Source organism: Aethalodelphis obliquidens, unplaced genomic scaffold (genome assembly GCF_003676395.1).
Source record: "Aethalodelphis obliquidens isolate GAN/ISIS:26980383/991018 unplaced genomic scaffold, ASM367639v1 scaffold12, whole genome shotgun sequence".
Taxonomy (NCBI): domain Eukaryota; kingdom Metazoa; phylum Chordata; class Mammalia; order Artiodactyla; family Delphinidae; genus Aethalodelphis; species Aethalodelphis obliquidens.
This window is the reverse complement of record NW_020837956.1, coordinates 30544238-30569879: the sequence shown is the minus strand read 5'-3', so window position 1 is coordinate 30569879 and position 25642 is coordinate 30544238. Positions and strand designations below refer to the sequence as shown.

Sequence of the window (25642 nt, the reverse complement as noted above, 5' to 3'; positions counted from 1 at the left end):
GAGATACACACAGACCAACAGGGATGGAGGTAAAAACCATCCCGCCGTGTGGAATGAAACACATGAGAAGATTGAGATAAAGGACAAATGACTATTTGCATGAATTTAACATGTATGCGTTCAAAACAACCATACACATTTTGCAAGGGCACATGGAAATGAAGACGATCAACAAGCTCATTAGAACGGCAGCCTATGGAGAGCGGGGTGACAATGCAATGTGGAATGGGGAATAAAGGCAAAAGAAACATTCAGTGTGTGCTAATGATGATAATATGCTATTACTGAAGAGTATAAGTAGCCTTCTGCAGCCAAGGGAAGGAAAGATAAAGGAAAGAAAGATGACTCAGTCAGTCCAGCTGACCCACACGCATAGGTCACTGAAACTGCATTTAAAGAGGAAGAGTGGATGCATGCAAGAGTGACCTGCTACTTACTGCCAGCAGAGCAGGGCACTTACTTCCCATCTCGCTCCTCCAGAAAGATCTTTTGGTTCCTTCTCTCCACCATATCTTGATAGGGCAGAACTGCCTCCAAATTATTGTGATAAGAAGCTATGATTTTTTTTTCAAAAGAAATTTTAATAGAAAAGTTCTCCTGTTCCAGCAACTGAACGGGTCACTTCCACTGACATCCCATTGGAAAGACCTCAGTCGTATGCTCTCCCCTAGTGACATGGGAAGCTTGGACATGTAGACTTTATCCTGGGCAGCAATGTATCTTGTAGGATGACCAACTGTCCTGGTTCACCTGGACAGAGGAGGTTCTTAGGACACTGGACTTTCAGTTTTAAAACTGAGACAATCCCAGGAAAACCAGGAAGAGTAGTTCACCCTACTACCTAGGTAACCATTGGAGGTACTATTACTGAGGAAGTAGAAGAGAAAAGATCATGGGGTCGTTCCTAGCAATCTCTGTCATGGAGAAACTCTCTACTCTTCTAGCTGTAAATAAAGACTTGACCCTAAGTTCCATCATACAAATGAAGGATTATTCAAACAGGTGCAGAATTCCCCCAGAGGAAAACCCACCAGGTTGACATATCCGACCTTTGGTGCCTCTGAATTTGCTTTCCTGCCCCTTCCCTGAAGTGTGAAGCCCTGTCATCCATCCATCCATCCATCCATCCAATTACCCACCTTTTTATTCTTTTTTTTTTTTTTTTTTGCGGTACGCGGGCCTCTCCCGTTGCAGAGCACAGGCTCCTGACACGCAGGATCAGCGGCCATGGCTCACGGGCCCAGCCACTCTGCGGCATGTGGGATCTTCCCAGACCAGGGCACGAACCCGTGTCCTCTGGATCGGCAGGCGGACTCTCAACCACTGCGCCACCAGAGAAGCCCCACCTTTTTATTCTTAAAGCAGTCACAGAACATCTGTAATGGGCCAGGCTTTGAAGGTACTGAGCTGAATAATACCACATAATATCAGCCTTCAAGGAGCTCACAGTTTAATAGAAGAGACTCATTCCACGCAGGAAACACTACTACAGGAGTATAACTGTACAAAGTATAATGAACCCAGTGGAAGGAGCAACTAAACATGATTTGTGGGTTAAGGGAAAGTGTCACAGAATGGGTGATAATGATATTGGAGGTTGAGTTGGCATTTGCCAGGGAGAGAAGGGGGCATTATAGCAATAGAGTGTAGGTAGGGCCAAGGCTCAGAGAGCACACAGTGAGCACAGGGGAGAGAAGGAGCTAATGTGTCAGGTTGGAATGTGAGCGGAGAGTGTGTGTGTTGGGGTGGCGGAAGTGTAGGAATGCGTAAGACGGAAAGAAAATTGTGAAGAGCTTGACACTGGCTAAAATGATAAGTTTGGGCCAGATTATGAGCGATTTAGAAGTCCATCCCTTGGAGTATTTTTATGACCTGACTTCTCAGACAGAGCCTTTACTGTGCAAAAATGTATTGACAAGTGGAATGCAGTATGTGTGTGCCCAGAGCCCTTGACCATGGCACAGGTGTTCCATGGAACTCACCTTGGGAGTCCTCAGAGGATACCTCCAAGTACCTAGGAGAGTGTTCCTTTGTGCCTGGAGACTTAAGCCATATTCTGTCACAGGGTTTTTTGTTTTTGTTTTTTTTCTTTAATAATGTGTAAACGGTGTCCTTTTATCTGTAGAATTGTAAAAATTTTAGAAGTGGCAAGGACTTTGGAGATCATCTAGTCCAAACCCAAACAGAACTGGAGAGGAGATATCACTGAGATGTTCAGAGGCAGAGGTGGATTAGAATTCAAGTCTTTGAACTTGATAAATATTTAAGGCACTTTCAAAATAAAAATAATATAACAGGGCATTTAAAGTAAGCATACAAATGATTTTGTGAATGAAGAGTGATCATTGTAGCCATAATCTGGAAGGAAAGAATTCTAGATTTGGTCTTGAGCTGCCTGGTATCCAAGCAAAGAGATCAATGTGATAGTTTATATGTTTCTTTTTACCTGATAGACGGTAACAGGGAAGTAAAGGAGGACGGTCCCCACAGGAGCAGGGGCTGAGCGGCCCGGTAACCGAGCCTTCAGCCATTCACTGCATAAACGTGCAGACCCTGCAGAAGGGCCCGGAAGTTCCGACTTCAGAGCGCTCATTGCCTGGTCGCACATAAACAATTCAATTCAATATGGCAGTTGCTATGGCAGTTGCAAAGGGAGAGGAGACACGGAACTCAGGACAGGAAGGGGGTCTTTCCAGCGGGTAGTAATTATCGGTTGAATGGCATCCCAATACAAAGGGAGTCTGTTGAATAAAGAAGGGTTTGGCGGAGGGTGTTCTAAGCAGAAGGCGGGGAAACATAGAAAAGCCTGGCGGGCTGGGGGAATTGCAAGTGTTTAATGTACTCATATTGGCTGGGTAAAGACTAGCGAATAAAAGGCAGCAACTGAATAAATGTTGACCATCATTACTGACACCCCTTCACTCTCCAACTTCCCACCAGAGATGAGAGCCTCTTCATATCCACGTGGAGACCTGTCCCCCATTTCAAAAGCAAATTAGTACTTCCCTTGCCTCCAGGGGTGACGCCCAGCTCTTTTCTGTCATTTGGACTTGAGTGAGAATGAGAGGTCAAGGACTGCTTTGGGTGGGGAGAGGGAAGGGAGTACAGGGACCTGTGGGTAAGTGGGTGAGAGAGGGAGACCCTGAAAATGAGATGTGTCCAGAGCAAGGAGAATATGGAGCCCTGGAAGACAGGCTGCACAAAGCCCACATCTGCTTGAGACGCCTCCACTGACTCTGGGAATCTTCTCTGAAACCGTGGGGGTGAGCACTGCCCTCAGCTGGTGATTAACCCCTTACAGCCCAGTGCATGGCTTGCCCAGACGCTTCCCTGTGGGCAGCGTTAGTGAAAAGAAGACGGGGTGTTGTATCATGAGGCAAAAAGACATTTTGATGGGGTGGGAGGTGGATGTGTGGAAGGAGGGAGATCAGAGCATGTCAGTCAGACAGATCCGTGCATGCACCGTGGTGATGGAGACTGAGGCCAGAGGAAGGGGCTCTAGACACAGGCGGTGAGAGTGTGGCTGTGTGTGTGTGTGTATAGGAGTGCATTCACCACTTGGCCTGGCTCAACCTTAGTAAACTTTCAGGGAACAGACACGCTTTTTATGGTCCACGCAATGCTTTTCTGTTTCTTATTTCATTGGCTTCACATGATCACCCTTTGAGGGAGAAACTTTTCTTGTAGATGAAGAAACCAGGGCTGAAAAGCTAAGTGACTTGCTTGCAGGGCTCCCCACAGGGTACAGCAGGATGAGAACCCAGTTTGTCTGACTCTCAAATCTGTGCCCCTTCTACCCCATCCCCCAAATATGCCCAGAGTGGAGGCCTGACCTTTCTGTGCTCAGCTTTCACAGATGCCAAGTGGGGGCCCTTTCCGAGCCCCCTTGTGCGCCTTTCCTCCAGTTCACATGTGCCATCCAGACCCTGTGAGAAGGACCTCACTCCAGACTCTCCTGCACTGCAGATGCCTTCTGCAGTGCTTAGAGATTCGGAACATAGTTCATTCTCAAGTAAACAACGCCGGACTTTTGGGATAAGCTTGGCGACTTAAAAATGATTTAACAGCTAACTGCTGGAAGAGACCTGGAAGCATTCTTCTCAGGTGCTGACACAATGTAAACATATTTTTAGAATAATCTTAGATTTGATGCTAAAGGTGATGAAATGGTACATGAAAATTTACCTTTCCAGCTGCTTGCTTACAGCAGTGTAGACAAATGCTTTGGCCCCTCTTCCACAGAAGAGCGTGCAGGCTTGGGGGAGCTAAAGAACCATGGGATCAGGGTCAGAGGGCCCCCAAACACCTGTTCTCCATTCACCTGAGCCCCCCACCTCACCCTCCATGAGCCAAATGAAAATGTTGGAGGCTGAGGGAAGGCAGGTTTTCTCTCCTCCTCTGCCATTCCTGCCTGCTGCTACCCTCTCCTCTAGCCAAACCTCCCTGTACGGTGCAGGTTTGACCTTCTAGAAGCCTACCAGATATTGCTCCCTTACCTCTGACTCCCACTGTGGGCTTTGATCGAACAAAAATGATGAGAAAAACCCAAAGACACCATCGGGTACTTCGATGAGGTCAGAGAAAGTGTCTTTTACCTTTTCCATGCATCTCTTGGCCCCCATCCCCTCCCCCCGTGGGCCTGACTCAGGCTCTGGAACCTAACTATGTGTGGTCTTGCTAGGTGCTGGTCTGAGGCCAGTGATCAGAGGGTGCTGGGTTGGGGGCAGCTGGCAGACTGCCTGATGTGGGGCGGGAACCCAAGGAACAGTGGGCACCTACAGCTTGGCGCAGCTGGCTCTGAGGAATTATTGCCAAGTCTGCACAACTTAAAAATCTGCAGTTTGGGGGCGGGCGGGGGAGCGCGGGGGTGGGTCCCCGAGCGAGCGTCCCATTTCTCCTCCGGGCGGTTCACTGAGCCTTCTCGCTCACTGCAGAGGGGCGGGCGATGCCTTTGGACCACACGCCGGCCTTGCTGAAGTCCTGGTTCGTTCCTCAACCTCGGCAGAAGGCATCTTTCTCTGACCTTCGGGAAGGGGACCGGACTCGTCCTCCTTGCTCAGTGCATACGTCCGCCACCTCTTCTGATCTGGTAAGTCGAGGAATGGAGCGTGTGAAACAATCTTGTTCTGCACTGTGCTTGAGTCTTCAGGCAGCCGAGCTGGTGGTAAACAGGCAGGACCTGAGTCTTTTTCCTCCTTCGCACTTTGTTTTAAAACAAGTTGGGGGCCGCGATACTTACTAAGAAAATCCCGGCAAATTCGCAGGGCTTTGCTTGGGAGGAGAGGCGGTTGCCGGAGCCGCCGGGGCCGCAGAGGAGGTCATCTGTCTCCCACAGGTTCAAGGTACTCCCAGCCGCGGAGGGCTCGCAGGTGGGAGGCGCGGGGCGCGCTCCGGCATCCCCCCGGCCTGGGCGCGCAGCTCCACGGGTGACTCTGCACTTGGGTCTGGGCGGGGGCGCGCGCCCCGCGGGGCCGCCTCTCAGTCCATCCAACAGTTCGCCTGTCGCGCTGCCCGATCCCGGCAGCCAGCAACCGCCCGCGGCACAGCGCCGCGCCCTCGGCCGGGGGAGCGCCGACTGGGAGCCCGAGGCGAGGCGGCGTGCGGAGCTGGGACCAATGGGGCGGCGGCCCAGCGGCCGGCCCCGCCCCGCCCCTCCGGCGGCTCCCGGGCGCCGCGCGCCTGCCGGGCGGGACAGACAGACTGACCGACGCGGGCCGCCCGGCTCTCCTCGCCGCAGGCGCGGCGGGCGCAGGGCCGCGCGGAGACGCCTGATCCCTGCAGCGCCGGCGGGCGGCGTCGCAGAGCGGAGCCAGCCAGAGACGCCGGGACTCCTGCAGGTACCTGCTTGTGTCCCCTCCTCTCCCTGCGCTCGGGAGACTTCTCCGTGCGACCCCGCAACTTTCCCCGCCTTTTTTTGCCCAGCCCCGCCGTGGCCTAGGTCACGGGTGCACGACCCCGCAGATCTACACCCGCAGGGGGACTTCGCATCCTGCTGGGCGCCTGTCTCCGGCGCTGTCCATCCTCCAGTCCCCAGACCCGTCGTTGCTGGAGTCCTAAGGATCCGCCTGTTGCGCGGGCTGTCGGCAGCCGAGGCAGTGTCTGGGTGCCTCGGAAAGCCGCAGGGAGGGTGTCTAGAATCCGCTCTTGAGCGCGGGGTGGAGGACGGATGGAGGCGGGAGAATCGAGGAGCCGGGGAAAGGCGGCACTTCGCGGAGGGGCATCCCTGGGGCGTTTCCTTAGCCGGGAAGCCGTTCCTTCTCTTCCTCGAGAGGAGGCGCTTTCCTGACGAACGTAAGTGCTTCCCAGGCCGCCTGCTCCGCCTTCTTCCCTGTCATTCTCCCCTCCCCTTTGCCCTGCAGCGGTGCGAGGCGCCCCGCGACAGTTGCTGGGAAGAGCGCAGCCAGGGCCCTTGCTCTGGTGCCGCGCTGCGCCCAGGGACTGCCGGCGCGCTCCGGGTGCGAGCGGCTTGTGGCTTGCAGGGCCCGTGTTGAGTCTCCCGCAGACTGCGTTCGGATCAGTGGTAGCGATGGGAGTGGGAGCCTCGGGGTCGGGAACTTTCCTTTCCCGCGCCTCTCTGGGTGGCTGCCCGACTTCTGCAGGTGGATGGGCTGGCGAGCGAAGCAGACCTGCCGGCAGGGGCCGCGGCGAGGCGGGCTGGGCGCCTTTCGCATTGCAGGGATCACTCCGAACCGCCACCCGCGCCGCTTCCCCGGCTCTGCCTCTTGTCGTTTGTGCCCTTGGTGTCTCCAGCGTCTCGGCGGGGGACACTGAGCCGGTAGTCTAACTGAGGCAGCCCACGACTGGGGTGGACGGCAGCCAAGACCTACCTCCACCCGCGGAAATGGCCCTGGGGCCCTAGTCTGATGCTGGGGCGCGGTGGTGGGGTGTTTCTCCTCGCCCTCCTGGAGAGTAGGCTCTTGATTTTTGTCTTTCATGTCACCCTCCGAGAGAGGAGCAGGTGAGAAAAACCGGATGGGAAACCTTCCCCTCCCTTTTCATGTATTTGCTTAAGTGATTTGCATAAGCGCTGGCTTAGAACTGTGTAAGTTACCCCTAGTTGCTCCCCTTTCTAGACTACTTGCAAATACCTGCCCGGGTAAACAGGCAGCAAGCATTTTCCTGAGCACCTGCCCGCTTGCTAAAGTCAGATGCCCTGGTGCCTCCCTCCCCACATGTCTCAGGCTGAGAGAGGGTGGCATTGATTCTGTGGTTGAACTTGGGGTACTGGGCAGGCCTCATTCTACCTCTGTTGTAAACTGCTTGAAGGCATTGATTCACTCAGAGTGTATCTACAGCCAGCCCACAGTGGCTGGGCCAGTCCTTGGTCATACCCAGAGCATGGTGAAGTTTCTGCCTCCCAGTCTATTCCGTTTTTCCTCACCAGATTCGTTCCTTCTCCTGTTCTAATCTTAAATTAGCCATTTCAGAACTAGGAATTGTCAATATTAGGGTAGGGAGGAGATGATACTGAAGTACTCAAGAATCCTGAAGCCAGAGCATGTTGTGAATATTTTAAGGAGACTTGCAGGACCTGTGTGGACTCAGGCTTGTGTCTGAGCCATCATTACCTGGAAAATCAGCCTGAACCAAAAAGCCATTAATGAATACAGCAAAGCTAAGGTTTTGCTGGTTAAAGTGTGCGAGAGCAAATTGGGAGGTTGGAAGCAACCTTTGTTCTGTTCAGAAATATTAAAATATTAAAAAGCCAATGCTCTGACACTTGAGTTTGCCAGCAAAGCACTAGTTAAGGTTTTTCTTCTTCCTTATTATTATTATTTTTTTAAAGTAGGGGAAAAGTGGGCACTTCAGCCACCTCCTCTGTCTTCAGTGGATTTTGCCCTTCGCTGTAATCCTTCACAGACCCTGCCTCCCTCTGTGCTACCAGAGATCTCCATCTGCCCTGTGTCTGGCATTTGGGGCTGGGATGTGCGTCAGCTCCGAGAGACCGCAGGCATCACAAGGGTTTTCCTCCACTTCTTTTTTTTTTTCTGGCCTCTCCATGAGAGGCATGAGGGATCTTAGTTCCCCAGTTCCCCAGACCAGGGATTGGACCCAGGTCCCCTGCAGTGGAAGCGTGGAGTCTTAACCACTGGATGGCCAGGGAAGCCTTCTTTCTTTCTTTTTTTTTTTCTTTTTTTATAGATGATATTTATTGTCTGGATACCATATGCCAGCTATGCTGCTTGGCACTTTTCCAGGCATTATCTCATTTAATCCTCAGGACACCCCCATTGGGAAGTGAGGTTTCCCTTCTTGGTCACAGTGTTTCAGGGGGAGCCAGCAGTAGATGGAGCCCCTGCAGGGCATTCGGAGCCTGATGGGAGACCGCAGGGTGGGGCTGAGCCTGAGGTCTCACTGGCAGGCGAGGACAGCTATCCAGGATGGGGTGAGGCAGAGGGGCAGGTGGGCGTGTTTATTGTCTCTGCTGATCAGGTGTCAGGAAGGTAGATCTGCCTGGGTGCCACTTGTGTGAAAAACCTACTAGGACTGGGGACCTGGGCTCTAGCCTGATTTCTACCTGCTTATGGCTCCTTGACTCAACATAAGTCACTTGGCTTCTCTGAGCCTCAGTCTCTTTAGCTGCAAGGATGTAGACATCTGACATTGTTGTTACCCCGTACTAGGCACTATGCTGAAAGCTCTCCATGTATTAATTCACTTCATCCTGATGACAACCCTAGGAGGTAGGCTCTTTTATTTTCCCATTTTAATTTAATTTTATTGGCTTAAAACAACAGAAAAATGTTCTCTCACAGTTCTGGAGGCTGGAAGTCCCAAATCAAGGTTACCCACAGGGGTACCCTCCCTCCAGAGGTTCTGTGGGCAATCTGTTCGTTGCCTATTCTAGCTTTTGGTAGCTCCAGGCATTCCTTGGCGTATGGCTACATAACTCTGACCTCTGCCTCCGTGAATTAACCTATTGTAGATGAGAAAAAAGAGACAAATGAGTATCGTGTGCAAAGTCACATAATGAGGATGTTGTAAAGCCAGGATTCTATCCCTGGCAATCTGGCTGTGGAGCCACTGTGAGATTCTGTCCTTTTTGTTTGTCCCTATAGCCCTGATGCTGTGCCCTGCACTTAGTAGGACTCAGACTGGGCTTGTTGAATGGTGACAGGGAGAGGTGGCTTGCTGTTACCAGGCGACTTTTTGGCCCCCTGTCTCCCCTTGGAAAGAAACTTGAAAACGATGCAAGAAAAATGTTCTTTTTTCTTTTGCCAAAGTTATCCTCTTTCCAATGGAATTCTGCCCAGCTAGTTGGGAAGAAAGGAGACAGATCATAAAGACTGTGGGCCAAGTCCACCATCTTTGTGTCTCACAAAGGAGGGCAGTGGATGTGGAGGGTGCTTGGAGGTGGTGGAGTTTGAATTTCATCCTGAAGCTGGCTTTTGGTTATTGCTCTTGGCTAGTCAGGGTGCTTAGCTGGAGCAGGGGAGGAGGAGAAAGTACTTTTTACTGTTGTTATTTTATTTTGCATTCAGTGACATGGTAGGTGAAACTTGGAGAGAAATCCCAATTGCGATGAGCACATCAATGACGTTTAAAATGTGCAGCCAAATGTAGAAGCTGATTTAGAAGAACTCCCATCCTTGTTTTCCTTTATCATTTCTTTAGATCACCCTTTGCAACTTTGCAACACACACACCTACCCCTTATAAAAGTAAACTATTCTTGCTAAGCTATAAGTAGTTCCTAGATTAGGTTGTAGTGTTTTTCTTTGTGGGCAACGGGGTCTTGCTGTTTCTGGAATGCTGAGGAGCCTTGCATCATGATGGGGTTTTTTTTTTTTTTTTCAGAAGCTTTTCCAGCATATTTCTGCTTACTTTCTATTGGTCAGAATTGTGTAAGAGGCAGAGAAAGCAAGCAGCTTTTAAAATATATATATATATACATATATATATATTTAACTTTTTATTTTATACTGGAGTATAGCTGATTAACAATGTTGTGTTGGTTTCAGGTGTACAGCAAAGTGATTCAGTTATACATATACACGTATCTATTCTTTTTCAAATTCTTTTCCCATTTAGGTTGCTACATAATATTGAGCAGAGTTCCCTGTTGCACCATAGTTTGCTTGGAGTAGATACCTTATAAAATTGTCTTTAACTGCACAAGCGTTGGATGATAAAGGCCCAAGACCCCCTTTTAGGCGGTAACGTTACAGATGTTAATGTTGACAGCAGCTGGCTACAGTGTGCTTGCCGAAGTTCCCAACGAATGAAGCATCCTGCTGGGGTCCTGAGCAGATCAGCTGAGCTCAACTGAGCGCCCAGCAGATGCTCACCAATGTTGACTTAATGATTAACTTCTGTGGTCTTGTATATATCCTCTTTACATATACAATTATGCACAAGCATTTATTCAACAAGTATTTGAGTACTTACCCCATATTATGTACAAGGCTGGGGCTGGGTAGGAGACAGACGTTAAACAAATAAATGCAAACATTTGAGCAGAGGCAAATGTTCTAAAGAACTTCATCCGGGAGAGTAGCAAGGGTGGGAGGGTGCTAGTTTAGATGGGGGAGCTGGGAAGACCTTTCTGAGGAAGAGACTTCTCCTTCTGAGGGATGGAGAAGAGTTTATCATGTGAAAAGGCAGAGAAAAAGATTTCTGGGCTGCACGGTGTGAGGATTCTAAGGCAGGAATGAGCATTGATGGTTGGAGGAGCTCCAGGAGAACTGGCCGGGGCACTGGGAGAAGGTTGGAGAGGAGGGCAAGGGCCAGATCACGCTGTGTGCTTTGAGCCAAGTTCAGGATCTTAGAGTTTATCCTGAGGGCTCTGAGAAAGAGATAATGGAATAGTGGCAAGGGAGTGTCAGCTTATGTTTCTCGAAGATCACCTGTGAAGGCTGTGAAAACGATATTAAAGAAGAAGAGATTAGAGAGGTTCCAGCGTGGCAGTTGGGAGCCTAGTTAGAGGCGTGCTGGGGATGTGGAACCTCAAGCCAGCTTGGACTGAGTGAGAACGAATGGGCGGTGAGGAAGTGGTACAGGTACAGGTTGATTATGAAACAAAACAGAGACAGGGTGAGTGCAGGGCAGGGTTTGCGTTTATGTCCGTCTATGTGGAAGGCGACCGCGGCTGATGTTAGGGAGCTGAGTCCAGCTCCTCAATAAACCAACACATACCCATCTCTGTGTGTGGGGTTACATGGTACATACTAGCACTTCTAGAATGTTAGACATTTGTCTGACTCTGTCTCCAATCGCTGGGTAAGTTTAAGCGTATCACTTGTCCTTCCCTGTTTTTTTTCCCACAGCCTGGAAATGTTATGATTAAAAAACTAGATAATCTTTCTATGAGTATTCTTCTTCCATAATGTCCTTTATATGTGTTAATTTGGATTGTTTATATAAATTGAATTAGGAGAACTAGGAGTGGGTATGTGGGAACATTTGTGGCGAGATTCTAAGCACTTGGTCCTTGATGATCACCGGTAAGCTGCTTTCGAATTGGCTTAAATGGAGAGAAATCAGTGATCAGCTTGGTGGTGAGGAGATGCCAAGCCTCTCCAAGATGTATGGGGGCGAGGCCCAATGGGGAGCCTGAGGCATGGCTAGAGGCCAATTTTCTGTGTTTCAGTGGAATCCTCCTTTACCAGGTCTTCCTCGTCACATGAGACTCTTCCTCTTTACTCACTGGTATCTTGTAAAAAGATTCAAGAGAGCAACATATGGTCCGTCATCTGGGAACCCATGTTTAGTGGAATATGTTGGCCTAAAGATCAATAAGGAACATCACAGATAGCCTGATGGAGTCTTGAAGAAGCGGTGGGTGAGTTCCCAGTGACCAATTTATAGTTGTAAGGAGAGCATAAAAAAGACCATATAATTGAAAACTACTCCAAACATTGGTTCAGAGGCCTTTTGAAGACTTCTTTCAGTAATGGTGACTTATATCCTGACAAATAATTAGTGTGTTGAGATAAAAGGATATCAGCAGACTAGCATTTTGGGCTTGAACATGTTTACATTTTTTTACTTACATTCTTCTATGAACTGGTTTGGCTTTTCCTGAGCCCTGAGTGGCCTGCCAAAGTGAACCTAAAATCATCTCCTGTGATTTACTTAAGGTAAAGAGTTTATTTGGTTAAAGGGATGGGAGATCTCCGTGGTTAAAGATCGTGGTTTGCAGATTTGGATACGCCTGGCAAAAGTATTTCAGCACTTTTGTCATTGAGGTCAGTAAATCATACCTTCTGGGTAGTGTTTTCTTGTAGGTTTTTAAGATCCCAGTTTTCTAAGCGTGGTACCGTCCTGAGGCCACTGACATAAGACCTCTGCCCGGCCTCCACCTCTTGGTCATGAGCTGTTGCCTGGCCAAGATTTAGCCCCTAGGCTTTTTCAAGTTTGAGCCTTCTTGGTGAAGCTTGTCTCCTCTGTGCTAAATGTGTAAATAAAAAGTGTCGTTATGTGACAATGTTTATCTGTCTATCTATCTATCATCTATGCTGAGGTGCAAAACGATATCAATATCCCCATACATTATCATCTCCTTAAATCACAAATCCTACAGTGTAGGCTCTCCAAATAGGTAAAAATAGGAATCTTATGAAAGTTCATATGGGGCCTGAGAGCTTCACCTTTAAGCAGTTTCCAGAGGCTTCTGGATCTAAATAGAAATCAAATGTCAGAATGGTGCCTCTTTTTGGTGATGAGCACTGAGTTCTCTTTTCCCAGCTGCTCCAGACTTAAAATGTGGAAGGTGCAGCACGCTTTGCCTTCTCATCTTGTGTCTTCTGTATAGCACTTTGAAGCAGAGAGTACCCAGTAGGATGTACAGTTATATAATGTGGCCCTAAACTCCCCTGGCTTTGCTTTTTTACCAGTTGCTCCTATCACCCATATCAACAGTTGCACGCCAGTAAGCCCTGTTTTACAATCCTTCATTTGTAAGTTAGTGTCAGCACTTCGGAAATAATTCCCACTTAAGCGTTATTAGGCATCAGGGTTAGGTTTCAGAGTGCCCCACGAATGCAGAATTAAGTCCTAAGGAGTGGGGCGGTAGATGGCTTTGAGTAGTGGACGTGCAAGACTGTGTGGTGTAGACGGGAGGGGATGGAGCTCTCTCTCCTGGGGACAGGGTCCTGCCGCACACACCCATCTTCTCAGACGCAAGCCTCGAGGAGGAAGGGCGCCCGTTGGTGTGGGCTGCTTAGCTGATTGGGCAGAATAGACAAATCCACAAAAAAGTACCGTATCGGGTAGAGAGTTTCAGTTTTGCAAGGTGAATGGTTGCACAACATCGTGAATGCATTTAATACCATTGAACTGTACACTTCAAAATGGTTGAGATGGTAAATTTTAGGTATTTTACCACAATAAAAAATAAAAAATTTGGAAGAAGGAGAAATTGAGATTCCAGTGCTATGAAATAACGTTTTCAAGTGTTTTTCTCTCAGGACTTTACATGCTTAAAAATTATTGAGAACCCCCCAAGAGCTTTTGTCAATGTGGGTTATATCTGTCAATATTTATATTAGAAATGAAAACAGATGCATTTCAAAGTATTTAATTATTAATTCATTAAAAATAACAGTAATCATCTCATAACATGTTAACATAAATGGCATATTTTAATGAAAAGTAACTAGCTTTTTTTTTTTTTTTGCGGTACGCGGGCCTCTCACTGTTGTGGCCTCTCCCGTTGCGGAGCACAGGCTCCAGATGCACAGGCTCAGCGGCCATGGCTCACGGGCGCAGCCGCTTTGCGGCATGTGGGATCTTCCCGGACCGGGGCACGAACCCACGTGCCCTGCATCGGCAGGCGGACTCTCAACCACTGCGCCGACAGGGAAGCCCAGTAACTAGCTTTTTTAAACAACAAAATTATGAGTGACATTGTTTTACACTTTTACAAATTTATTTACTGTCCGGTTTAATAGAACACAATGGAATTCTTAGAGTTGCTTCTCTATTAAGTCTGTTATGTTTTCAAACATCATACATCCTCTGGAAAACTCCATAGGACACTTGTGAGAGAATGAGAGGGAAACGGGAAGATAACATCTTAGTTTATTATGAAAATAGTTTTGACCTCATGAATACTTTAAAGGATCTTAGGAACCTCAGAGTTTCCTGACCACACTTTGAGAACTACTGCTATAGAATAAATCTCCAGCCAAGTTAATTTTTGGTTGTGTTATATGTTTTAGTCTCTTTTCCTCTAATATTATCTGAATTTGAACTTTAGCAATTCCATATATTGCTTATCTGTGATTTCAAATGAAAGAACTAGGTGGCTCATTAAAAAAAAGAACTATCGTATCATTTGTTTTTCTCAAGCATGCATTTTCATTTACTATGGAATGAGGACTTCCTTTCAACATCTCAGAAGGAAAGTCTGCACCCCTCCAGAGGCTGTACTGAAAGCTGTCCCTGGGGCTCTGTCCTACTGTCACATGTTACTGCTGCGCTCACTGGAGGGCTTGGGGGCTCTCCTTTTCTTCCTTCCTGTTCTTTCCCACCTCATTCTTCATTGTATGGAGAACTTGGAAACTCAGAGAGAGGTGAGCACACATAGGACGTAGATTGGAGAAAGGAGAGGTGTGAAAATTTATGTTAAGACGTCAAATTGAAAACTTTCTGACTTGCATCACTGGGGATCTCATTATTTGATAATTTTTTCATATTGATAAAGTATGGAATTAGTCATAGCAGATAGTTCTGGGCAAAGCATTAAAAAAAAATCCTCTCAGGATGGTTTTCAGGAGCTGGATGTTGGTGAAGCATACAAACATTTTTCCTCCCTTCCAAATAATGGATTAGGTGTTCTATAAACCATCATATTTATTAGGTGCTATATGAGCCATCATATTTAGAATGTTAAGGGAAACTTCTTTTTGCGCCCCATGAAATAAATCGTCACTGTGGCAACTTACTACAGCAACAGACATTTGGCTGCTTCAGAGTTTTGTTGTAAGTGTGCTGAGGATTTATGATTTGGCAAAATCTGTGACTCCTAGCAGCAATAAATACTTTCCTACAATCCTTTGGAAAGACCATAATGTGTCAGGTGTGCAGACTGGGCAGAAACAATAGCTCGGTCAGGCGTTCTCATCCTGTTGTCCTGGAGTGTCCAGGAAAGACTGTATGATGTGAAGACCCCTTCCAAACAGCCTTCTCCACTCTTTTAGGCAGGAAAATCCTTGTCTTTACTCTCATGCAGAGCATTAATTTAGTTATGCTTCCACCAAACATCTCTCCCACTTCTCTGCTGTATATCAGATGCTGATACCACTGTGTATTGGTGATATTGCTTACAAATATGGTTCGGTTCTGCAAGCATGGAGGGTGGTGCCTATGTAGCGTGAGATGTGTACGTGGGAGCGTGTGCACGTGTGCACACGTGTAGTACGTCAAAGGGGAGTGTCCTGGAAGAGGTGACATTGGAGCTGATTTCTTGATGACAGAACTGGAACTAACTGGAAAAGAAGGGAACAGGGAACAGCTTCAATGAGAAGGAGAGTGAGCCGTAAGGTTGGGGATGGGAAAGAATCTGATGGGGCTGAGGCAGAGGGGTTGGAAGTAGATTGGGGGACGCAGCCGTCAGAGAGGCAGGCAGGGATGTTCTTGCTTTGACATCAGTGGAGGAGTTTGAACTCTATTCCAAACACACTGGGGAGCCACTGAAGCTTTACCTAAACGACACGTTCTGACTTGTAGTTTAGAAAAGCCTCTCTGGCTGCCTGCGGAGGCGGAAGGGGTGTCAGTGAGAAGGGGGGGCAAGATGCTGTCACTGACTCGTCTACTAGTGGGATTTGGCTGCATTAGAGCGGGGCCTCTATCACCCAGGTAGTTAGTTTGACCTGTTCCTTAGACTTCTACATTCTTTATCTTTATATTTTAAGGTCAAGAATAGAGACTTCTCTGGGAAGGTTGAATGGAATTTTTGGCCACATATCTGCTTCCACTTCCTGCAGCCCCATAATTTCCTTTGGGTAATTATTCCTCCCCGTTTGAACGTTGTCTTGGTGGGATGGTAAGTGTTAAGGATTTCCCCGAGGTTCCTTCTGCCCCAGTCCAGCCATTGGGTGGGCAGGTGACGTTGCCCAGCCTATCAGGCGCTCTGTCAGTGGAGGGACTGGAGGATGGAAGAGTCCACTGGCGTGTTCCTTGTTCTGCCTAACCAGACGTCTTCTTCTATCAGTTAGTTATTTCTGTTTCCATGTCCTTCAGAAGTGCCCTGGCTCCCGTCTGTTGCCAGGTGTGGTTTTTCAGACTTCTCTTTGGTCCTGAGAGCTTCAGATAGCCTCTGACTGACGCACACTGGATTTGCTAGTGAGCCCCCTGGTTCTTGTTTGTATCCAAAGGGCCTCCGGTGACGTGGGAAGTGTCCGAAGGCCTTACTTCACACCAGAGCATGAAGACTAATCTCATGGCCTTTTCTACTGGTTTTGAAAGGGGAACAGGGCAAACACAGGATAGTGTTTGCTGAAAGGGAATGAGGGAAGTAGTGAAAGGGACATAGGAGACGAAGGCCCTGCCAGTGAACGTTGCGGGCCTCCGACTGTTGCCGCAGGTGATCCTGACTGCAGGTGTGTCTACCTGGGTGTGTGTGTGTGCGTGTGTGTGTGAAAATAGCATCAAAGAGATGGGGCAATCGCTGTGTATTTAGAATTTCAGTTCTTACTCAGACGACACTCAGGGCTCTGGCAATATTTATGTAGTACTTATATAAATAAAGTATTGGGTACTGCTCGAAATGTGATATACATAATAACTCATTTGTTTCTTATCATAATACCTCGAGGTAGGTATTATCATTTTATCTTATATTACTTGTTCATCTATCTACCTATTTATCTATCTATCTATCTAATCTATGTATCTATCAACAGATGAAGAAACATCAATGAGAGATTTTAATAATTTACCTAAGTCATAGAACTAGAAAGTGGCAGAATTGGAATTCCAATCAGGTCAGGCTAAGTACAGAGTCTGTGCTCTTGCCTATGAACGTGAACCTTAGCTTTAGATACTATCTACAGTCAGGAGGACTGACTGTACATACTTTGTTGAGAAAAGTGCACAAAAAAATTGTGACCCTGTATTGAACACCTGTGCTCTATACAATGACCTTTGAAGATGTTTTGTAGCTTTTCATAGAAAGAACATGAGATGATAAAGGTTACGTGTATTCTTCCCACACTTATCTAGGGATATAGGATAAAAGTGAAGTTTGCTGTAAGTACATGAGCCTGGTGTGTGAGGACAGACAGCCAACAGGAGCAGAGTATGACCAGCTCACCCACACGGGCCTCGCTTGGGGAGCCGGGCTTGGGCCCAGGGCTTGCCGTCTCCCATGTGGACTTAGCCATTCTGAACCTCACTTTCCTCATCCGTAAATGATGGATTATAATAATGCCTGCCTCTCTGGGTGGATCTGGGGATGAAAGAAGATCATTCATTCATCCATTGTTTCTTGCTGGGCATCAAGGATGCAAAAATTAAGAAAAAATAGGCCCTGCCTTTGAAGAGCTCACAGGGTCATGGTGGAGGCTTCGAGGAATTGTTCTACTGCAGCTCAGCAAGTTAATATACTCAGATGGAGACAGATACTGGCGGATGGGGGATGGGGGGACCTGGTTCTGGGGTAGGGAGAGGTCAGGGGTCAGGGCTTGGTTTTGAAGAATATGACAGAGAATATGAGTCTTGAAGGGCATTCTGAGCAAACAAGTGAGAAGTTAGGGGCACTTGTGGAGAATTTCAAGTAATTCTTTACAGTTCTAGAGTTTGAGTTGGGTTGTGACAGGTGAGGATAATAGATGAGGAATGATAATAATACTGACAGCTAACATTTAATTGAGCATTAACTATGTACCAAGCACAGAGAGCTTTATTTGTATTATCTCATTTTTAGGCCTTGTCACTGCCCGATGTGCTATGTGCTATTTTGTAGCCATGTTTCACAAATGAGGAAGTTGAGGCTCAGAGAACTTAAATGACTTGCCCAAGTCACATGGTTAGTGAGTGGCGGAGCTGGGATTGAGACTCAAGCCGTCTGGATCCAGAGTTTATCCTGAAGGCCAAGGGAGCCATCAAGCACATTAAGGTTGTGCATTTTAGAAGGTAACTTTAGCTTGGATTGAATAATGAATTTGAGAGTAGGGAATGGGGACAGGCCTAAGGCAAGGAGGACGGTCAGAAGTCTGTGGAATAAACCATGGAAAAATACCAAGCGTCTGAATGAAAGCAGAGGCAGGAGAGAGAGAGGGGAAGGAAAGGGACTTGAGAGATATTTGGGAGCAGAGGATGAAAGGAAAGTGTGGACGTGTTTATTTCAAGGTCCCATTAGGACAGTTGAATGGATACATCCAGTAGGCAGTTCCATGAGTCCACAATGTAGGAGGAAGCTTAGGGCTGGAGATCCACACCTGACCTCTGGAGTTGGGTGAAATTTTCAGGGAGAAGAACTGCGGGATGAGGAAGTACCCACGGGGTGGGGAGGTGACACAGACTTGAGACCTGCAGATTGTATCCAGGCTACAGATCTGTTTGATTTGGCTTTACAGTATTAAAACATTAACAACAAAGTTGATAACAGTGAAAAAGTTGGGAAAGTTCCCATAAAAATAAGATTTGTGGGCATTCTTGACAGTGTGGGGCAATCTGGCCACCTGATGCTCACAGCTAAGGGATAGCGGTCCTTTTTTGGCAGGGCTGGTGCTCTCCAGCTTGTCACGATGGCCAGGTGACCTCCTTTCTCATTTTGGGCACCTGCTGAGCCCCTGCAGGTATTTTATTTTGTGACCTCAGATTTAAGATTTGGGAAGAGGAAGCAGAGTTTCATAGGAAACCAAGAATAAGTGGCCAGACAAGCGGCGTCCGTGAACGGCAGGGGTGGCGAGGTCAGCAGTGACAGATGCCTCGGACAAGTGAGTCACGCACAGCCGGGTTTGGTCACCAGAAGATGCCTTTAGCAAAAACACTTAGTGTGGCGTTAGGGTAGGTATTGTAGCAGAAGAAGGAAGGATGAGTGTAAAAAATGTTTTCAAGCAGCTGTGTTGCAAAGAGGAATTTGGGGTTGGGAGATTTTATTTTGTGTTATTTTTTGATATGTGAATGCCTTCAGCACATCTATATAAGGACGTATGTGATATAAAATAGTACTTTCTTCATTTACCCTTGACTTACATTTTATAACTACAAGGAATCCAGTCTTGGCTTTGGTTGTTTAGCAGATTATCCTACAAGAAAAAGGTTGTTCTTATTAAAACTACCTGCTCCCAGGGTATAGGATGGCGTGAGGTGCTTTATATGCCTATGAAGACGGCCCTGTGAACTTCTGATTTTACCAGCATTCAATGCAGTTTTGCTATTCTGATATGTAAGCAGCAGTGCCTTTAGAGGGGTAATTCTACATTTTAGCAACAGCAAGTTAAGTCAAGCCGTGGCCATGTGGTGATTTATAACCTGCATTTACTTATGCCTTTGTAAGCTGTCCATTTCCTTTTTTATCATTTGCCAGGTGGAATCTGTGTGATGATCGTATCAACCAGCATCCCTTCTATTTCAGTCTGGGTTTGTGTGCTTTTATTGGTTTTATGCCATATGCCAATTTTTCCATTTACTTTTTTTGTATTTGTTATGCTATAGCTTGATCTAACTTATTGTGTGTGTGTGTGTGTGTGTGTGTGTGTGTGTTGGAACTATCTTGTCTTTGATGTAAAACTCTTTTTATTAAGGAAAAAAATGTATCTCCCTTCTGCAGTGGCTGATAAATAAGCTACTTTTCCTCTGTGGTGGCCACAATTTCAAACTCACATCTGCTACGATTTTTCTTTTCTCCCAGTAGTGCAGTGGGCAAGAAAGACTTTAAAATTCGACATGGGATGGAAGCAGCCAGTAGCCAAGCTATGTGATAAATGTAAACCAACTAACTGATTATCAGTCAACTCAACATGTAATTTTTAAGACCCTCATATGTGTCATGTAAAGTTCAAGGCACTGGGGGATACAGTGACGCATAAGGCAAAAGTTTCTGCTTTCATGGAGCTCATATCCAAGTGGGGAAACAAACTATAAATAAAATAAAGAAACAAAGCATATGTCTCTACGTGTATTTTAGGGATTAACAAATGCTAAGGGGAAAAAATAAAGTAAGGAAGGGGGCTTGGAGTTTCATCGAGGGATATTTTAGATAGGGTAACCAAGAAAGGCATCACTGAGAAGCTATCATTTGACTAAAGACCTGAGAGAAGTGAGGAAGGAGCCATGCAATCACCTGGAGACAGAGCGTTCTAGGCACAGAGATCAGCCAGTGCAAAGGCCCTGAGGCAGGAATGTACCTCACTTGGCATGATTAAGGACTGTTACAGGGACCAGTATGGGAATGAAAGAGAGTGAGAGGAGTAGAAGATGAAATCAGATGTCAGGCGGGGGAGGGGAGATTTTACTCTGAGTAACATGGAAGCCACTGCTGGGTTGAACACAGGAGCAAAGTGAAGTGACTTACATTTTGACAGGATCTCCAGCTAAGGCATTGTCAACTCTTTTTGTGCCACAGACCCCTTTGGTAGTCTGGGAAGCCTATGGACCACTTTTCAGAATAGCATTTTTAAATGCAAAAAAAAAAGTCACAAGATAAAAAAGAATCCAATTGTATGCAAATACAGTTATCAAAATACTGAAACCAACTTATGACTTAGCAATACAGGTATATGTTCTTCTTTATTAACTCATTAAAGATGATCTAGCCATTTCAGATCACTGCAGTTCCTGGTGTACTGCTCTACCTGGTGGCAGCCTCTAATTTTTCAGATGTTCTAGAACAGTGATAACTCCAAGAGGGTTTTTTTTTAAAATTTTTCTGACTGGTTCCTTGTGGCTGAATAGTTCAGGAGACCTGGGGCGGGGTCCCTCAGTTTCAGCAGATTCTCTGTATGGTCACATGCAGTACATTTCCCTTCCACAGAGACATCTCTCACTTGGGTAACTCCTGGCTCACAAAGGTGTGGACAGTACAGGCAGAATTCTTCGTATTGTAAGAAGAAAGAATCTATTTAAATATGCCCAGGGAATTCCCTGGCAGCCCAGTGGTTAGGACTCTGAGCTTCCACGGCAGGGGGCCTGGGTTTGATCCCTGGTTGGAGAACTAAGATCCCACAAGCCACATGGCATGGCCAAGAAAAAAAAAGTTAAATAAATAAATAAATAAATAGCCCATGTCATAGGGCTGTATCTTGGCCAAACGCACCCATTTTCCGCTCTCCGTACCTACCACAAGCTTTTTAGCCTCCATGTCTTTGCACGTGTTCTTTCCTCTGCTTGGAGAACAGCCTTACGCTTACCTGTCTCCTTTACCTGTTCACATCTGACCTGACACTCGGGGCTCAGCTCTGATACACCTGGTTATGTAGTTGTCCTTCCTTCCCTATCTGAGGAGGACCCTTTACTTCCTCTGAGCTGCAGCACCTTTTTGGTACCTCCCCTAGTGTTCATATTCTGCCTCGGGTTGCAGTTGTTGATTTACCTGTTTACCGTCCTCCAAGCTCTTCTAAGCTGCTGTAAGCTCTGAGGGCAAGAGCCATGTTCTGTTTTGTTCTCCATAGTTCCCAGGACAGAGCCTGCCTTAAAGCAGACAGGAATGAACAGCAGAAGCTTATGATTCCTACAAATGACTCCACAGCACGTCGGCAGAGGGTTCTCTTTCACTCAGATCTGGAAGTTCACTTAACGTCTACCCCACTCCCTCTCCTCCCTTCCCAAATACTGACCAAGGCTGCTTATGACCTTTTATGTTCTCAAGTAGAAACAACTCTTTTCCTAAGTGTTTTGTAATACTTGTAAAGAAATGTGCACAATGTTGGAGGTATAGAGTAGAAGGAAAAAAATCACCCAAATTCCGTCATCCAGAGAGAATACATTTCACATTTTGGTGCATATTCTTACAGATTTTTTTCATTTTAAATTTATTTATTTATTTATTTATGGCTGTGTTGGGTCTTTGTTTCTGTGCGAGGGCTTTCTCTAGTTGTGGCGAGCGGGGGCCACTCTTCATCGCGGTGCGCGGGCCTCTCACTGTTGTGGCCTCTCTTGTTGCGGAGCACAGGCTCCAGACGCGCAGGCTCAGTAGTTGTGGCTCACGGGCTTAGTCGCTCCACGGCATGTGGGATCCTCTCAGACCAGGGCTCGAACCCGTGTCCCCTGCATTGGCAGGCGGACTCTCAACCACTGTGCCACCAGGGAAGCCCCTTTTTTTTTCATTTTATAAAGTCAGACATAGTTTATAAAGATCAGAATCATGACACTATTGTATTATAATTATTTTCTTCTTTTCCTTAGCATATTGTGACTATTCATGAATCTATGGGCAGTGGAGCACAGTGGATAAGAGAAGAGCTTTAGAGCATTATTGTTTGAGTTCAAACCATGAAACTATCACTGAAGAGCTGTTGACCCTGGAGAGTTAGTTAACTTCTCTATTTACCAGTTTCTCTGTCTGTTAAATGAATCCAATAAAAATATTACTTGTACTAGTGTTGTGAGATTAAGTGGGTTCAGGCATGCAAACACTTAGAGCGGGGCCTGACTCGGTATGCGGAGCTGTTATTATCATGTGAGTGTTTTTAATGGACACAGAGTATTCCATTGCATGGCTACCTCCTAATCTATCTAACCATTCCCTTACTGATGGACTTTTAGGTTGCCTTTGACTTTTTACTCTTATGAATAATTAATGATGCAGTGAACATCCTTATATCTACATCTTTGGACACATGTCTGATTTCTTTCCTCAGGATACCTTCCAAAATGTGAAACTGTGGGATTTTGTGACACACATTACTGGTGTCCTCCAGAAGGTTTCCTTTAACCGACTGCTACTGCTACTGTCATTGCATGATAGGTTTTTTTTCCCTGCACCTCCCAGAACTGTTTGCTTTCAGTTGCTTATTTTATCACTGCGTTAGTGGAGATGTCTGATGCATCAGCCATTGAAAACGTGGGGGACAGACAAGCTCAAGCACAGAGTCTAAAGCCCCCGGGTGAGCTGATTTGCCTGCTTCCTGGCTGCAGGCTGAGCCTCTGTTTTTGGTCAGCCACAAAACAGGGGGACTCCTGCAAGGTGGAGGGAACCAGGGTATTCCTTCCCGGGACCAGTGGAATGGCGGCAGTCCCGGAGGACCACGCAAACGTCGGTGGCTGTGTGGTTCTGCTTTTTCTTCTGAGGTGCTCACCCTTCCACAGGGCTTTCTTTCTGTGCATTGTCTTTGGAGGTGACTCAGCAGCAGCTACTCCCTGCCTCTGTTCCCCAGGGGAGGTTGTCTAGGAATAGAACCCGAGAAGAGGCCAGTGGTGTTTAGTTACCTGTGCTTCCAGCCCTTGGGATTTCTGGGGATTTCTGGGGATTCACTCATTCTGGATGGCCAAGAGAAATAGAATTTAGATTAACCTTTCAAATGTCATTTGGAGGCCTTGCACTTAGAAAGCACTTACTGGTTTGCTCTCCGAAGACCAGAACCCCTATCAATTTATTTTTAATTCCTGAATATGTTAGACCCTGGGAAGTTATCGTTTTCTTCTTGGGACAGAGCAAAATAAAGGGAAAAAAACATCTTTGTTAATTCAAGGATTTGTCATATTAACTTAAGGTACTTCTTGAAATTTGATAGTTTGGAAAAACTAAGTCGTTTGGAGATATTCTTAGTAATCTACTTTCTGAATCAACTAGACAGTGTGGTGTTATTCTGATTGCTTTGGATTATAGGATTTAAATATATACATAATTTACTGGCACATTAAATTCCATTATGGTGGCCTGATGGCGATATTTTAATTTTATTTAAGCAAAACCCTGGACCACACTTCTCACTAGTGCAGCAAGGTAGAGGTGAGGTCAAATTTCACCTTTTCTTATTATTTGTATTATCTCATTACTCTTTGATTTTATTGAAAATTGGTCTGTGGATGATGAATAGGGGCGAGACTACAAAACTGATATATATTTGTATCTTTTCCTGGAATGTCAATGAGTTTCCGCAAGATTGACAGATTTGGTTAGGAGTGGGTGTGGCCAGCCGGAGCACCATGCCCCACAGGAAGTAGAGCATGTGCCCTACACATCTCTGTAGATGTGCCCCACACATCTTTGAAACTATATTAGTGCACGGGCCCTGTGTGTTTTTCTGGCACCAAAAACATTAGCAAACATAAGACAGACTCTCAGAGAAAATCACTAACCTTTACTCCTGACTCACGTTGTGTGAAGCATGCTTTGAGTTTCAACAAAAGGTTAACCTTGCTTTTATCTTTCCTCATTTGCAAAGTTTTGCTTGTCTGACACCAGACATGCCAGGACTGAATTCTAAAAGAATAAGTGTTTGGGGGAAATTTCCCCAGCCCTTCTCAGCAGCTGAAGTATTAGTACTATCTGTCATTCTGACCTTTCTGAACTTCCAGATCCCAGATAGGTGTCTGAGGTTTTTTCACTCTGCCCGTTGAGTGAGAACCTAGCAGTGGTTCTAGCAGTGGTGGTGAACCTAGCAGTGGTTCACCACTGGGGATGATTTTGTTCTCGAGGGGACGTTTGGCAATATCTAGAGACATTTTGGTTGTCACACCATGGGGGGTTGGGAGGAGGTGTACTGCTGTCATCTAGTGGGTAGAGTAGAGGCCAGAGATGCTGCTCAACAGTGCGTAGGACGGCCCCCAGGAAAAATAATTATCTGGCCTCAAAATGTCTATAGCGCTGAGGCCAAGGATCCCTGCTGTAGAAGTTTGCAAGGTCAGGATGTCTCCAGAGGAGCCAGCTGGTTGCCAGGAGGGTGCATCAAGGTGTCATTTACCTGGTAACCTTATCACGGATTGGGGTCAGCTGTCTCTCAGACTTGCAACTTCAGAAACTCACTTTCAGATGTCCCAGAGCTGATTAAACTCTAGGAGGCTGACTTGAATAGAAACCCCCAGGAAGGTGAGTAAATAACCTTCTTTTTGCCTTATTAAATTCCACTAATAAATAGAACTGGTGGACAGAGTGGACGCTTGTGTTGGCTGCATAGCTTATATGCTGTCTGTTGGCAAGGAGCCTGGGAAAGGAAATTGCTAGCAGGTGCCTCAGGGAGCCTGGAATCAGAACAAGGGGAGATTTGAGGGTATCTAGTGATACCTGAAACTCTGAGGTCTTAAACCTCCACTCAAGATGTATCACATCAGTGTTGGAGATGCTGAGTCTTCAGGATAAGACTCTTCTCCTTTAGGAAGTGCTGGAATGGGTCTTGGCAACCCATCTTGATCTTTGACACTTTTCCGCCTCTGTTTCCATTGCTGACCCACTGCCTTTCATTATCCATATTGATTCTTTTAATTAATTTACTTTTTAGTCTTGTTGGCTTGGGGGAGAGGAATTGGTTCAATAAAAACGTGTCAAGCATCATTGGGTAACATCATTTGAAGATTGATATTAGGACTCTGTCCCTAAATGGAGGCTTCTCAGCCTACTGGGTGGCACTGGGGTGACAACATTTCAGAAGAATGTGAGCAGGACCATGACAGGTGCTCTCAGGATTCTCTGCAAGTACAGAGGACACAGACCTAGGCTGCAGTGTCCCTTGGAGTGTCTGCTTTGAGCTCTCCGGCACTGATTTTAGAGTTTAATTTTGGGAGAGCGACCTTATCCCTGTGATTGTGAGTTCTGG

The 25642-nt window shown here is 46.6% G+C and overlaps 1 protein-coding gene across 2 annotated transcripts in view; it reads left to right on the top strand.

The window, feature by feature from the left end:
- Positions 1 to 5690: 5690 nt before the first annotated feature.
- KCNS3 (potassium voltage-gated channel modifier subfamily S member 3) overlaps positions 5691 to 25642 on the top strand; it is a 34317-nt gene continuing 14365 nt past the window's right edge. The window contains exon 1 of one of the 2 annotated variants that reach the window (XM_027113777.1): positions 5691 to 5837. The gene's annotated coding sequence lies outside the window, so the exon portion shown is untranslated. Of the gene's footprint in view, positions 5838 to 6234; positions 6959 to 25642 lie in introns of those variants that run through there. The other variant, XM_027113778.1, reaches the window with a different exon arrangement.